Genomic DNA, 15,966 nt, shown 5'->3' with positions numbered 1-15,966 from the left:
ATTAAAAATATATTTTTAAAAATTTTTAACTATATTTTTTTACTTTTTTGTAAATTTTTCAAATTCTGTTTTATTACATCATTTCATTTTATTCTATTTCAGTGTATTCATTTTGTCAAATTTTGAAATGATTTCCTTCCCCCCCCCCCTTTTCTCTCTAATCTATTAAGCCCTTTTCAAAACCCGGGCCAAAACACACCTAGGATCTAGCACCATTTATTTGATTTTGTGTGTGTATTTGTGTGTGTGTGTTGTTTTTAATTTTTAATTTTAATTTTTTTACCCTCATTATTTCCTTTTCTCCCATCAAAATGAGGAAATAAAGGAATTTGCCATAAAAGAAAGAGCAGGAATAAACAACAGCCAGGGACTTCACCAACACAGATACAAGCAAGATGTATGAATCAGAATTTAGAATCATGATAATAATACTAGCTGGAGTCAAAAACAGATTAGAATCCCTCTCTGTGGAGATAAAAGAAGTAAAAGCTAGTCAGGATGAAATAAAAAATTCTATAACTGAGCTTCAACCTTGAGTGGATGCCACGGCGGCAAGGATGGTGAGGCAGAGGAGCAAATTAGTGATATAGAAGACAAACTTATGGAGAATAATGAAGCAGAAAAAAGGAGAGAGACTAAGGCAAAAGAGCATGATTTAAAAATTAGAGAAATCAGTGACTCATTAAAAAGGAACAACATCAGAATCTTAAGGGACCCAGAAGATGAATAGAGAGAAAAAGGGGTAGAAGTGTTTTGTGAGCAAATCATAGCAGAAAAATTTCCTAACCTGGGGAAAGTAACAGACATCAAAATCCAGGAAGCACAGAGGACTCCCATTAGATTCAACAAATACCAACTATGAACAAGGCATATCATGGTCAAATTCACAAAATGCTCAGGCAAGGAAAGAATCATGAAGGCAGCAAGGATAAAACGTCCTTTACCTACAAGGGAAGACAAATCAGGTTTGCAGCAGACCTATCCACGGAAACATGGCAGGCCACAAAAGAGTGGCAGGATACATTTAATGTGCTGAATCAGAAAGAAATATGCAGCCAAGGATTCTTTATCCAGCAAGGCTCTCTTTGAAAATAAAAGGAGAGATTAAAAGTTTCCCAGACAAAAAAATTTAAAGGAATTCATGACCACTAAACCAACACTGCAAGAAATTTTAAGGAGGACTCTCTGAGGGGAGAAAAGACGGAAAAAAAAGACCAAAAGCAACAAATACTAGAAAGGACCAGAGAACACCACCAGAAACTCCAGCTCTACAAACAACATAATGGCAATAAATTCATATCTTTCAGTACTCACTCTAAACGTCAATGGACTAGATGCTCCAATCAAAAGACATAGGGTAAAAGAATGGATAAGAAAACAGTATCCATCTACATACTGTTTAAAAGAGGCTGACTTTAGACCTAAAGACATCTTCAGATTGAAAGTAGGGGATGGAGAAGCATCTACCATGCTAATTGTCAACAAAAGAAAGCCGGAGTAGCCATACTTACATCAGACAATCTAGACTTTAAAATAAAGACTGTAACAATCTAGACTTTAAAATAAAGACTGTAACAAGGCACGAAGAAGGGAAGTATATCATAATTAAGGACTCTATCCATCAGAGGACCTAATAGCTGTAAACATTTACACCCAAATGTGAGGGCACACAAATATATAAATCAATTATTCACACACATAAAGAAACTCATTGATAATAATACCATAATAGTAGGGGACTTCAACACCTCACTCACAGCAATGGACAGATCATCTAATCAGAAAATCAACAAGGAAACAATGGCTTTGAATGATACACTGGACCAGATGAACTTAACAGATATACTCAGAACATTCCATCCTAAAGCAGCAGAATATACATTCTTCTCCAGTGTACATGGAATGTTCTCCAGAATAGATCACATACTGGGATACAAATCAGCCCTCAGCAACTACAAAAAGATCGAAATCATACCGTGCATATTTTCAGACAACAATGCTATGAAACTCGAAATCAACCACAAGAAAAAATTTGGAAATGTAACAAATATTGGAGACTAAAGAACATCCTACTAAAGAATGAATGGGCTAATGAAGAGGTTAAAGACAAAATTAAAAAGTACATGGAAGCCAATGAAAATGAAAAAACACCACAGCCCAAAACCTCTGGGCGACAGCAAAGGCAGTCATAAGAGGGAATTATATAGCAATCCAGGCCTTCCTAAAGAAGGAAGAAAGGTCTCAGATATACAACCCAAACTTACACCTTAAAGAGCTGGAAAAAGAACAGCAAATAAAACCAAAACCAGAAGACAGGAATAATAAAAATTAGAGCAGAAATTAATTCTATCAAAACAAACAAACTAACAAAAAAAAAAAAAACAGTAGAACAGATCAGTGAAAGCAGAAGATGTTTATTTTGAAAGAATTAACAAAATTTATAAACCACTAGCCATTTTGGTCAAAAGAAAAAGGAAAGGATCCATAAATAAAATCAAGAACGAAAGAGGAGAGATCACAACCAACAGAGAAGAAATATAAATAATAAGAGAATATTATGAGCAATTACACACCAATAAAATGGGCAATCTGGAATAAATGGACAAATTCTTAGAAATATATACACTACCAAAACTGAAACAGGAAGAAATTGAACATTTGAACAGACCGATAACCAGTAAAGAAATTGAATTAGTAATCAAAAATCTCCCAAAAAAACAAGAGTCCAGGGCCAGATGGCTTTCCAGGGGAATTCTACCAAACACTTAAGGAAGTGTTAACACCTATTCTCTTGAAGCTGTTCCAAAAAAATAGAAATGGAAGGAAAACTGCCAAACTTTCTATGAAGCCAGGATGACCTTGATTCCAAAAGCAGAGACCTCACTAAAAAAGGAGAACTATAGACCAATTTCCCTGATCAACATAGATGCAAAAATCCTCAACAAGACATTAGCCAATCGGATACAAGAATACATTAAAAGAATTATTCACCATGACAAAGTGGGATTTATACCTGCGATGCAGGGCTGGTTCAATATCTGCAAAACAATTACCATGATTCATCACATCAATAAAAGAATGGACAAGAACCATATGATCCTCTCAATAGATGCAGAGAAAGGATTTGATAAAATACAGCATCCTTTCTTGATAAAAACCCTCAAGAAGGTAGGGATAGAAGGAGCATACCTCGAGATCATAAAAGCCATATATGAAAGACCCAACGCTAATATCATCCTCATTGGGGAAAAACTGAGAGCTTTACCCCTAAGGTCAGGAATAAGACAGGGATGTCCACTCTCACCACTGTTATTCAACATAGTATTGGAAGTCTTCGCTTCTGCAATCAGACAACCCAAAGAAATAAATGGCATCAAAATCAGCCAGGAGGAGGTAAAACTTTCACTCTTCACAGATGACATGATACCCTATATGGAAAACCCAAAATATGCCACCAAAAAACTGCTATAACTGATGTATGAATTCAGCAAAGTTGCAGGATATAAAATCAATGCACAGAAATCGGTTGCATTCCTATACACCAACAATGAAGCGACAGAAAGAGAAATCAAGGAATTGATCCCACTTACAAATGAACCAAAAATCATAAAATAGCTGGGAATAAATCTAACCAAAGAGGTGAAAAATCTATACACTGAATTCTATAACCTTATGAAACAAATTGAAGAAGACACAAAAAAAAAAAAAAAAGGAAAAAGGTTCCATGCTCATGGATAGGAAGAACAAATATTGTTAAAATGTCAATACTACCCAAAGCAATCTACATATTCAATGGAATCCCTATCAAAATAATACCAGCATTCTTCACAGAGCTATAGAAAACAATCCTAAAATTTGTATGGAACCAGAAAAGACCCCAAATAGCCAAAGCAATCTTGAAAAAGAAAAGCAAAGCAGGATGCATCACAATCCCAAACATCAAGCTATACTACAAAGCTATAATCATGAAGACAGTATGGTACTGGCACAAAAACAAACACTCAGATCAATGGAACATAAAAGAGAACCCAGAAATGGACCCACAAACATATGGTCAGCTAATTTTTGACAAAGCAGGAAAGAATATCCATTGGAATAAAGACAGTCTCTTCAGCAAGTGGTCCTGGGAAAACTGGACAGCGACATGCAGAAGAATGATCCTTGACCACTTTCTTACACTATACACAAAAACAAATTCAAAATGGATTAAAAACCTAAATGTAAGACAGGAAGCCATCAAAATCCTCAAGGAGAAAGCAGGCAAAAACCTCTTTGATCTTGACCACAGCAAGTTCTTACTCAACATGTCTCCAGAGGCAAGGGAAACAAAAGGAAAAATGAACTACTGGGATCTCTTCAAAATAAAAATCTTCTGCACAGTGAAGGAAACAATCAGCAAAACTAAATGGTAACCAATAGAATGGGAGAAGATATTTCCAAACGACATATCAGATAAAGGGTTAGTATCCAAAATCTGAAAAACTTATCAAACTCAGCACCCAAAAACAAACCAGTAAAGAAATTGGCAAAAGGCATGAATGGACACTTCTCCAAAGAACACATCCAGATGACCAACCAACACATGAAAAAAAAATGCTCAACATCACTCATCATCAGGGAAATACAAATCATAACCACAATGAGATACCACCTTACACCTGTCGGAATGGCTAACATTAACAACTCAGGCAACAACAAATAAAATGCCAATAAAATGAGCAATGAGAAAGGATGCAGAGAAAGAGGAACTCTTTTGCACTGCTGGTGGGAATGCAAGCTGATGCAGCACTCTGTAAAACAGTGTGGAGTTTCCTCAAAATATTAAAAATAGTACTACCCTGAATGCTGGGAAGATGGTGGCGTAGGAGGACGCTGGGCTCACCGCGCGTCCTGCTGATCACTTAGATTCCACCTACACCTGCCTAAATAACCCAGAAAACCGCCAGAGGATTAGCAGAAGTCTCCAGAGTCAAGCCAGACGAGAGGCCCACGGAAGAGGGTAGGAAGGGCGGCAAGGCGGTGCGCCCACCACGGACTGGCGGGAGGGAGCCCAGGCAGAGGGGCAGCCTGCCAGCCAAGCAGAGCCCCCGAGTCTGGCTGGCAAAAGCGGAGGGGCTGGATGGAGTGTGTTCCAACAGCAAGCGCGACTTAGCGTCTGAGAGGTCATAAGTTAACAGCTCTGCTCAGAAAGCGGGAAGACTGGAGGACAAAGGGAGGGAGAGCTGCTGAGCCCCCAGATGACAGAGCTCAGCTTGGCAGGGAACAAAGGCACTCACCAGCACCATCTCCCTCGCCCATCCCCCAGCCAAAATCCCAAAGGGAACCAGTTCCTGCCAGGGAACTTGCTCACTCAGCGCAAACACCCACCTCTGTGCTTCTGTGGAGCCAAACCTCCAGCAGGGAATCTGACTCCCTCCCGTTGCCACAGGGCCCCTCCTGAAGTGGATCACCTAAGGAGAAGCGAGCTAAGCCTGCCCCTCCTGCCCCCGTGCACCTTGCCTACCCACCCGAGCTAATACTCCAGATCCCCAGCACCACAAGCCTGGCAGTGTGCAAGTAACCCAGACGGCCACTCCACCCCACAGTGAATCCCGCCCCTAGGAGAGGGGAAGAGAAGGCACACACCAGTCTGACTGTGGCCCCAGCAGTGGGCTGGGGGCAGACATCAGGCCTGACTGCGGCTCCGCCCACCAACTCCAGTTATACACCACAGCACAGGGGAAGTGCCCTGCAGGTCCTCACCATGCCAGGGACTATCCAAAATGACCAAACGGAAGAATTCCTCTCAGAAGAATCTCCAGGAAATAACAACAGCCAATGAACTGATCAAAAAGGATTTAAATAATATAACAGAAAGTGAATTTAGAATAATAGTCATAAAATTAATCGCTGGGCTTGAAAACAGTATAGAGGACAGCAGAGAATCTCTTGCTACAGAGATCAAGGGACTAAGGAACAGTCACGAGGAGCTGAAAAATGCTTTAAACGAAATGCAAAACAAAATGGAAACCACGACGGCTCGGATTGAAGAGGCACAGGAGAAAATAGGTGAACTAGAAGATAAAGTTATGGAAAAAGAGGAAGCTGAGAAAGAGAGAGATTAAAAAATCCAGGAGTATGAGGGGAAAATTAGAGAACTAAGTGATACACTAAAAAGAAATAATATATGCATAATTGTTATCCCAGAGGAGGAAGAGAGAGGTAAAGGTGCTGAATGGGTACTTGAAGAAATAATAGCTGAGAATTTCCCTGAACTGGGGAAGGAAAAAGGCATTGAAATCCAAGAGGCACAGAGAACTCCCTTCAGACGTAACTTGAATCGATCTTCTGCATGACATATCATAGTGAAACTGGCAAAATACAAGGATAAAGAGAAAATTCTGAAAGCAGCAAGGGATAAACGTGCCCTCACATATAAAGGGAGACCTATAAGATTTCTGACTGATCTCTCTTTTGAAACTTGGCAGGCCAGAAAGGATTGGCACGAGATCTTCAGTGTACTAAACAGAAAAAATATGCAGCCGAGAATCCTTTATCCAGCAAGTCTGTCATTTAGAATAGAAGGAGAGATAAAGGTCTTCCCAAAGAAACAAAAACTGAAGGAATTTGTCACCACTAAACCAGACCTACAAGAGAGCCTAAGGGGGACCCTGTGAGACAAAGTACCAGAGACATCACTACAAGCATAAAACATACAGACATCACAATGACTCTAAACCCATATCTTTCTATAATAACACTGAATGTAAATGGATTAAATGCACCAACCAAAAGACATACGGTATCAGAATGGATAAAAAAAACAAGACCCATCTATTTGCTGTCTACAAGAGACTCATTTTAGACCTGAGGACACCTTTAGATTGAGAGTGAGGGGATGCAGAACTATTTATCATGCTACTGGAAGCCAAAAGAAAGCTGGAGTAGCCATACTTATATCAGACAAACTAGACTTTAAATTAAAGGCTGTAACAAGGATGAAGAAGGGCATTATATAATAATTACAGGGTCTATCCATCAGAAAGAGCTAACAATTATAAATGTCTATGCGCCGAATACCGGAGCCCCCAAGTATATAAAACAATTACAAACATAAGCAACCTTATTGATAAGAATGTGGTAATTGCAGGGGACTTTAACACCCCACTTACAGAAATGGATAGATCATCTAGACACACGGTCAATAAAGAAACAAGGGCCCTGAATGATACATTGGATCAGATGGACTTGACAGATATATTTAGAACTCTGCATCCCAAAACAACAGAATATACTTTCTTCTCGAGTGCATATGGAACATTCTCCAAGATAGATCATATACTGGGTCAAAACAGCCCTTCATAAGTTCACAAGAATTGAAATTATACCATGCATACTTTCAGACCACAATGCTATGAAGCTTGAAATAAACCATAGGAAAAAGTCTGGAAAACCTCCAAAAGCATGGAGGTTAAAGAACACCTTACTAAAGAATGAGTGGGTCAACCAGGCAATTAGAGAAGAAATTAAAAAACATATGGAAACAAACGAAAATGAAAATACAACAATCCAAATGCTTTGGGATGCAGCGAAGGCAGTCCTGAGAGGAAAATACATTGCAATCCAGGCCTATCTCAAGAAACAAGAAAAATCCCAAATACAAAATCTAACAGCACACCTAAAGGAAATAGAAGCAGAACAGCAAAGGCAGCCTAAACCCAGCAGAAGAAGAGAAATAATAAAGATCAGAGCAGAAATAAACAATATAGAATCTAAAAAAACTGTAGAGCAGATCAACGAAACCAAGAGTTGGTTTTTTGAAAAAATAAACAAAATTGACAAACCTCTAGCCAGGCTTCTCAAAAAGAAAAGGGAGATGACCCAAATAGATAAAATCATGAATGAAAATGGGATTATTACAACCAATCCCTCAGAGATACAAGCAATTATCAGGGAATACTATGAAAAATTATATGCCAACAAATTGGACAACCTGGAAGAAATGGACAAATTCCTGAACACCCACACTCTTCCAAAACTCAATCAGGAGGAAATAGAAAGCTTGAACAGACCCATAACCAGCAAAGAAATTGAATCGGTTATCAAAAATCTCCCAACAAATAAGAGTCCAGGACCAGATGGCTTCCCAGGGGAGTTCTACCAAACGTTTAAAGCAAAGATAATACCTATCCTTCTCAATCTATTCCAAGAAATAGAAAGGGAAGGAAATCTTCCAGACTCATTCTATGAAACCAGTATTACTTTGATTCCTAAACCAGACAGAGACCCAGTAAAAAAAGAGAACTACAGGCCAATATCCCTGATGAATATGGATGCAAAAATTCTCAATAAGATACTAGCAAATCGAATTCAACGGCATATAAAAAGAATTATTCACCATGATCAAGTGGGATTCATTCCTGGGATGGAGGGCTGGTTCAACATTCGCAAATCAATCAACGTGATACATCACATTAATAAAAAAAAAAAAAAGACAAGAACCATATGATCCTGTCAATCGATGCAGAAAAGGCCTTTGACAAAATCCAGCACCCTTTCTTAATAAAAACCCTTGAGAAAGTCGGGATAGAAGGAACATACTTACACATCATAAAAGCCATTTATGAAAAGCCCACAGCTAACATCATCCTCAATGGGGAAAACAGAGCTTTCTGCCTGAGATCAGGAATACGACAGGGATGCCCACTCTCACCGCTGTTGTTTAACATAGTGTTGGAAGTGCTAGCATCAGCAATCAGACAACAAAAGGAAATCAAAGGCATCAAAATTGGCAAAGATGAAGTCAAGCTTTCGCTCTTTGCAGATGACATGATATTATACATGGAAAATCCGATAGACTCCACCAAAAGTCTGCTAGAACTGATACATGAATTCAGCAAAGTTGCAGGATACAAAATCAGTGTACAGAAATCAGTTGCATTCTTATACACTAACAATGAAGCAACAGAAAGACAAATAAAGAAACTGATCCCATTCACAATGGCACCAAGAAGCATAAAATACCTAGGAATAAATCTAACCAAAGATGTAAAGGATCTGTATGCTGAAAACTATAGAAAGCTTATGAAGGTAGTTGAAGAAGATATAAAGAAATGGAAAGACATTCCCTGATCATGGATTGGAAGAATAAATATTGTCAAAATGTCAATACTACCCAAAGCTATCTACACATTCAATGCCATCCCAATCAAAATTGCACCAGCATTCTTCTCAAAACTAGAACAAGCAATCCTAAAATTCATATGGAACCACAAAACGCCCCGAATAGCCAAAGTAATTTTGAAGAAGAAGACCAAAGCAGGAGGCATCACAATCCCAGACTTTAGCCTCTACCACAAAGCTGTCATCATCAAGACAGCATGGTATTGGTACCAAAACAGACACATAGACCAATGGAATAGAATAGAAACCCCAGAACTAGACCCACAAACGTATGGCCAACTCATCTTTGACAAAGCAGGAAAGAACATCCAATGGAAAAAAGACAGTCTCTTTAACAAATGGTGCTGGGAGAACTGGACAGCAACATGCAGAAGGTTGAAACTAGACCACTTTCTCACACCATTCACAAAAATAAACTCAAAATGGATAAAGGACCTGAATGTGAGACAGGAAACCATCAAAACCTTAGAGGAGAAAGCAGGAAAAGACCTCTCTGACCTCAGCCGTAGCAATCTCTTACTCGACACATCCCCAAAGGCAAGGGAATTAAAAGCAAAAGTGAATTCCTGGGACCTTATGAAGATAAAAAGCTTCTGCACAGCAAAGGAAACAACCAACAAAACTAAAAGGCAACCAACGGAATGGGAAAAGATATTTGCAAATGACATATCGGACAAAGGGCTAGTATCCAAAATCTATAAAGAGCTCACCAAACTCCACACCCGAAAAGCAAATAACCCAGTGAAGAAATGGGCAGAAAACATGAATAGACACTTGTCTAAAGAAGACATCTGGATGGCCAACAGGCACAGGAAAAGATGCTCAACGTCGCTCCTTATCAGGGAAATACAAATCAAAACCACACTCAGGTATCACCTCACTCCAGTCAGAGTGGCCAAAATGAACAAATCAGGAGACTATAGATGCTGGAGAGGATGTGGAGAAATGGGAACCCTCTTGCACTGTTGGTGGGAATGCAAATTGGTGCAGCCACTCTGGAAAGCAGTGTGGAGGTTCCTCAGAAAATTAAAAATAGACCTACCCTATGACCCAGCAATAGCACTGCTAGGAATTTATCCAAGGGACACAGGAGTACTGATGCATAGGGGCACTTGTACCCCAATGTTCATAGCAGCACTCTCAACAATAGCCAAATTATGGAAAGAGCCTAAATGTCCATCAACTGATGAATGGATCAAGAAATTGTGGTTTATATACACAATGGAATACTACGTGGCAATGAGAAAAAATGAAATATGGCCTTTTGTAGCAACGTGAATGGAACTGGAGAGTGTGATGCTAAGTGAAATAAGCCATACAGAGAAAGACAGATACCATATGGTTTCACTCTTATGTGGATCCTGGGAAACTTAACAGGAACCCATGGGGGAGGGGAAGGAAAAAATAAAAGAGGTTAGAGTGGGAGAGAGCCAAAGCATAGGAGACTGTTAAAAACTGAGAACAGGGGCGCCTGGGTGGCGCAGTCGGTTAAGCGTCCGACTTCAGCCAGGTCACGATCTCGCGGTCCGTGAGTTCGAGCCCCGCGTCAGGTTCTGGGCTGATGGCTCAGAGCCTGGAGCCTGTTTCCGATTCTGTGTCTCCCTCTCTCTCTGCCCCTCCCCCGTTCATGCTCTGTCTCTCTCTGTCCCAAAAATAAAAAAATAAAACATTGAAAAAAAAAAAAAACTGAGAACAAACTGAGGGTTAATGGGGGTGGGAGGGAGGGGAGGGTGGGTGATGGGTATTGAGGAGGGCACCTTTTGGGATGAGCACTGGGTGTTGTATGGAAACCAATTTGACAATAAATATCATATATTGAAAAAAAAATAGTACTACCCTATGACCCAGCAATTGCACTACTAGATATTTATTCAAGGGATCCAGGTATGCTGTTTTGAAAGGACACATGCACACCAATGTTTATAGCAGCACTATCAACAATAGCCAAAGTATGGAAAGAGCCAAAATGTCCATCGATGGATGAATGGATAAAGAAGATGTGGTATATATATACAATGGAGTATTACTCAGCAATCACAAAGAATGAAATCTTGCCATTTGCAACTACGTGGATGGAACTGGAGGGTATTATGCTAAGTGAAATTAGTCAGTCAAAAACAAATATCATATGACTTCACTCATATGAGGACTTTAAGACACAGAACAGATGAACATAAGGAAAGGGATGCAAAAATAATATAAAAACAGGGAGGGGGACAAAAGAGAAGAGACTCTTAAAAATGGAGAACAAACAGAGGGTTACTGGAGAGGTTCTGGGACGGGGGATGGACTAAATGGGTAAGGGTCATTAAGGAATCTACTCTGGAAATCATTGTTGCACTATATGTTAACTAATTTGGACATAAATTTTAAAAATAAAATAAAAAAACATGTCCATATACTAAGCACATACATAACTTTAATGGGGTGCTTTATGAATGTATGTGCCCAGCCTCATTCCTGGGTGAGGAGTCCAAGCTCCTGACTGCAGGGTTGGGGACAGTGATGGAGAATGAGAAAATGTCTGAGTAGAAGCTTGCATGTGTCACTAAGTGTTTCTCCAACTACACTCTACAAAACAAAAAGAAATTATTTTCTCATGACTCACTATTTGGAATTATCCACTGCCCTTCAATTACCTCTATGCCATCAAGTTTCAGTGATCTTCTACCCCTTTTGAGCCACTACCCCACAGAGAGTGTAGCTCAGGGCTTAGTTGCATATGTTTTGCTCAAACTCAGCACAAATCCTAGCTTCACGACTCACCTGCAGCAATTATTTAACCTCTCTGAGCATTAGTTTCAACTATGGTAAGATGAGCATAATAATTCTCACCTCATACAATTATTGTATGAAATAGGTGATTATGTAAAATAATTGAGCAAAATAGAGAGCATACTACTCAGCCAAAGGTAGTTATTATTTTTGTCACCGTTTTGGGGGCATTGCAGATATAAACAAGCCATATATAAAAGAGAGATGTTCTTTTCCCTTAGGAGGTTTTTAAATCTCATCAATGAGACAAGATAAATATATAGAGAAAGGAATAACATGGAAACCTAAAACTCTTATTTGAACTGTAACATGCAATTTATTCTCCTACATCCAATCCGTGTTTTAAAATTTTCAGATTTCAATGATCTAATAAATTATTTTTTTCTTCTGCCATTCATCATTCCCATGCCTCGCCACCTGATATACACCAAATATCCATCCCAGCCTCTTATTTCAGGAGTTCACTGGAGAATTCTTGAGATGAAAAAGATTTTGAGAGCTCATTTTGTACATTACCCTGTTTCTGGAGAGGAGCCCATCCGAGTCATTCCATACCCAAGTGAGACAGCCATGTGCATGGCCAGAGAGCCTGCTCCCTCCCATATCCCCTGGTCACTGTCTAATCTCAGAAATTCTTCTTCATCTTCTATCTCAATATGTTTTCCTTCCATACTGGTCCCTTTTTATACTCACTCTGATTGGGCTGAGGTACACAAACCCTCAAAGACTGAAGAAAATTCTCAAATGCCCACCTGGTAACATTGATACATTGCCAATCATCCCAGGTCCCTGTAATTATAGGTCTCATATATTTTGTTATTAACCATTTAAAAACTTCAAATTTTCCTTAAAAATAATTGATTTAGTCATCTTGTGCAGTCATCTGGTCTCTCCTTAAAGTTTTTGAAAGTTTTTGAAGGATGAAAATATCCTAATTTCCAGGACAGAAAATTAAGAACTCCAACTTCAATCCCCCCAACCTCTATAACCTCCTCAATTAGTATCATCAAGTTATCACTCATTTGATTAGGAGAGTACAACCCTGAGCCTCGGCATGAATAATATGGCCTCTACAATCCCTTTCAGGCCATCATATGAAGTAGAGGAAACAGAACTGGCATCAGTCCTGACCCATGAGATGCTTGCCCCAGGAAAGCCCCTGAGGACCAGGCAGACTCCAGCGTGGGCAGAGCAGACATTTTCCTAAAGTGGGCATAGTGACAAATCCTAACACAGTGACTGGTGTGAGAGGCCTGGGGACAGGAGGGCAGTCAGGGTCCCCACCCTTCTCTCTCTAGTCAAAATTCAATTTCCAAGCCTAGGCCCCTCCTCTTGTGTTCCCAGTTCCAAAGTTTTCAAATCTTCCATAGGCTCATCTGAGGCCAGACACCTATCATCCATCATGTAAGGCTAGTGCCTCTCAAACTGGAAGGAGCATAGAGATCACTTGGAAGTCTGTTAAAAATGTAGATTCTGATTCAGTAGGTATGGGTGGGGCCTCAGATTCTGCATTTCTACCATGTTCCCACGTGACAGCCATGCTTCTGGTCCATGGAGCACACGTCAAAGAGCAAGGGCCTAGATGACGATACCAGTTGACACAACTCTCTCCCATGAAGAGTCTATGTGCCCACATCCTTCTGTCTATCTTCCAGATGACAATGAGAACCCATATCTCACCCTTTCCTGATTCAGGAATCTCGCTCCAGGGCACAATACACAGTACAAACCTGTTCCATAATTTCCCTTAAAATGTGAAGCAACACATCCCTCACAAAAGTCCCATTCTTTCATGACTCTTAAAGGTCCATGTAGCCTGGAATTGCTGCCCCATTTCTTTTCCAATTCTTTTATCCATCTTATATTTCCCAAATTTCTCCACAGGCGTCCACCTCCAGTGTCTCTTGATCAATACATCTTTCTCAGTTTCTACTCACACCTTCCCTTACAAAGTAATGATGACTTCATACCTATCCAGTTCCCAATTCCTCTTATTTCAGTCTGTGCTTCTCCCCACTTGGGGGAAAACTTCTCTCTCCCCAAAGAATCTTAGATTATCTCACAAAATTATATACCAGTCTCTCAACAAAGCATCTAAAGGAGCTGGTATCCAGTGTCCTCTTCAGTGATTCCCTGAAGTCAGGTAGAGAAATTGGGTCTTCTATCAATTTCACTATTTCCAGCCCCTCCACACATGCCACAGAAACAGATGGAGCAGGACCAGGAGAGGTCATGTCAGGCATTCTCCTGTCCAGGGCTGTATTTTCCCTGTTTCTCTTTGAAGGAACAACACTGTTCTTACTCTTGGGTCTAGAGGAAAGGGAGAACTTACTCCTTGCCCTGAACAAGACTCAAATATGATGGAACAGACAGGACAGTCACCATAACTCAGGCAGAGCCACACAAAGGAAAAACTAGAAGTGCCTGGGTACAGTTCTAGATGCTGGGTATAGCTCCACATAGAGTTCTAGATATAGTTCTGGACAGAAAGAAAAGCTATTTGTCAAGGAAGTCCCCAAAAGATAGTATTAAAAGAGTAGCACAGTGGTAGACTGAAAGGAAAGAGAATTTTCAGTACCAAAGAAATGCGTAAGGCTCAATTCAATTCAACATGAATTTATTATATACTCATTATGCTCCTGGCCCCAGCTGGATGCTCAGGAGGAGTGAACAAGATACACTCATAGCCTATGATCTTCAATCAGGGAATAAAATAAATAAAGACACACAGAAACATGTGGTATATATATATTTACTTTCAGCCATAATGAGGTATAACTGACATATAAAACTGTAAGATATTTAAAGTGTACATTGTGGTGATTTGATCTACATATGCACTGTGAAATCATTCACTATGATTTCCCCACTGTGAAAAGATTAATGATGGTATTTTAATCTAAATGTTTCAAAAATGAAGGTAGATGTTAAAAGGGCACTTTGTTTGCTTCCCTTCATTTTTACATGTGGAGGGACTTCAGCTGGAGCCTTGGTTTTCAAAGTGTGGTCCCTGGACCAGCAGCATCAGTATCACCTGGAAACTGTTAGAAGTACAAGTTCTGCCCCCCCACCCCAGATGTACTGAATTCCAAACACTGGGAGCAGGTTTTCACAAGCCCTCCAAGTGAGCTGCAGGAGCTGAAGTTTGAGCCATCACTGAGCAGATTACTATTCCTGGCCTCTCTCCACACCCTCTTTCACTGAGAATTTGATTAGTGAGTTGAAGACACAACTGTGAGTATGCCCAGCTCATCCCCTTCCATTCTTGTGTTGATTTTCTTTATTAATCCAGAACCAACTTGTCCACAGGACACTTGCATGCCAACTTGCTCATACAACAAAAAATCTAATAAAAGCGGACTGTCTCTTGTGGTGGGAGGCAGGGTGTGTCCAGCACTTCTTGTGATGAGGAGTAAGTCTGTCTAATTTAATGATGTGGGCTTGGCAAACCAATTAGCTTGTGGCTGATTATTTAATCATATGTCTCTATATCTTGATTATCACTTGGTTCTAAACAGAGGAGGGTAAAATGGGGTATTATTTATTGGACCTCTACAGCACCAACAATGGGCTGTAGTGAAAAGTGGGTGGGATTCACATTCAGACCCCACACAGTAGAGAGATCTAGTGGAGAAAGTAAAGGAAAGAAGAGTCAGAAGTCCTAGAATTTTTAAGTAAATGAAACTTTAGAAATGATAAGTCCTGACCTTTCATGTTACAGATAAATAAGCAGAGCATTGATGGAACTGAGCGGTTTGTTCAAAGTCACATTGATAGTTCATGGTGGAACAACACCAGAACCCAAGACACTTGGGTCTCAGCTGTGCACTTTCAGAGCAGGTGGAATAAAGCAGACAACAGTACCGAAATTTAAAGTCCAAGAATGGAGATATTTCCAAGTAGAAGAACCAACTCCAGGAATATTCAGCATGGGTAGTGGGTTCAAAGCCAAAGTGCTTTGTGCTCAGAGGAAAGCTCTGGCTCCAATCCACCTGTGCACATTCTGTTGTCCCCTCTCACAGCCAAGGC

The 15,966-nt window shown here is 40.0% G+C and overlaps 1 pseudogene across 1 annotated transcript in view; it reads right to left on the bottom strand.

Annotated features, from left to right (window-relative positions):
- The window catches only part of LOC147579277 (cationic amino acid transporter 3 pseudogene), a 489,600-nt pseudogene that overhangs the window by 321,770 nt on the left and 151,864 nt on the right, over positions 1–15,966 (bottom strand). The window lies entirely within an intron of this gene.

This window comes from Puma concolor, chromosome B4 (genome assembly GCF_028749965.1).
Source record: "Puma concolor isolate L17-30 chromosome B4, mPumCon1.1.hap2, whole genome shotgun sequence".
NCBI lineage: Eukaryota > Metazoa > Chordata > Mammalia > Carnivora > Felidae > Puma > Puma concolor.
This window is presented reverse-complemented; position numbering and strand designations above follow the sequence as displayed.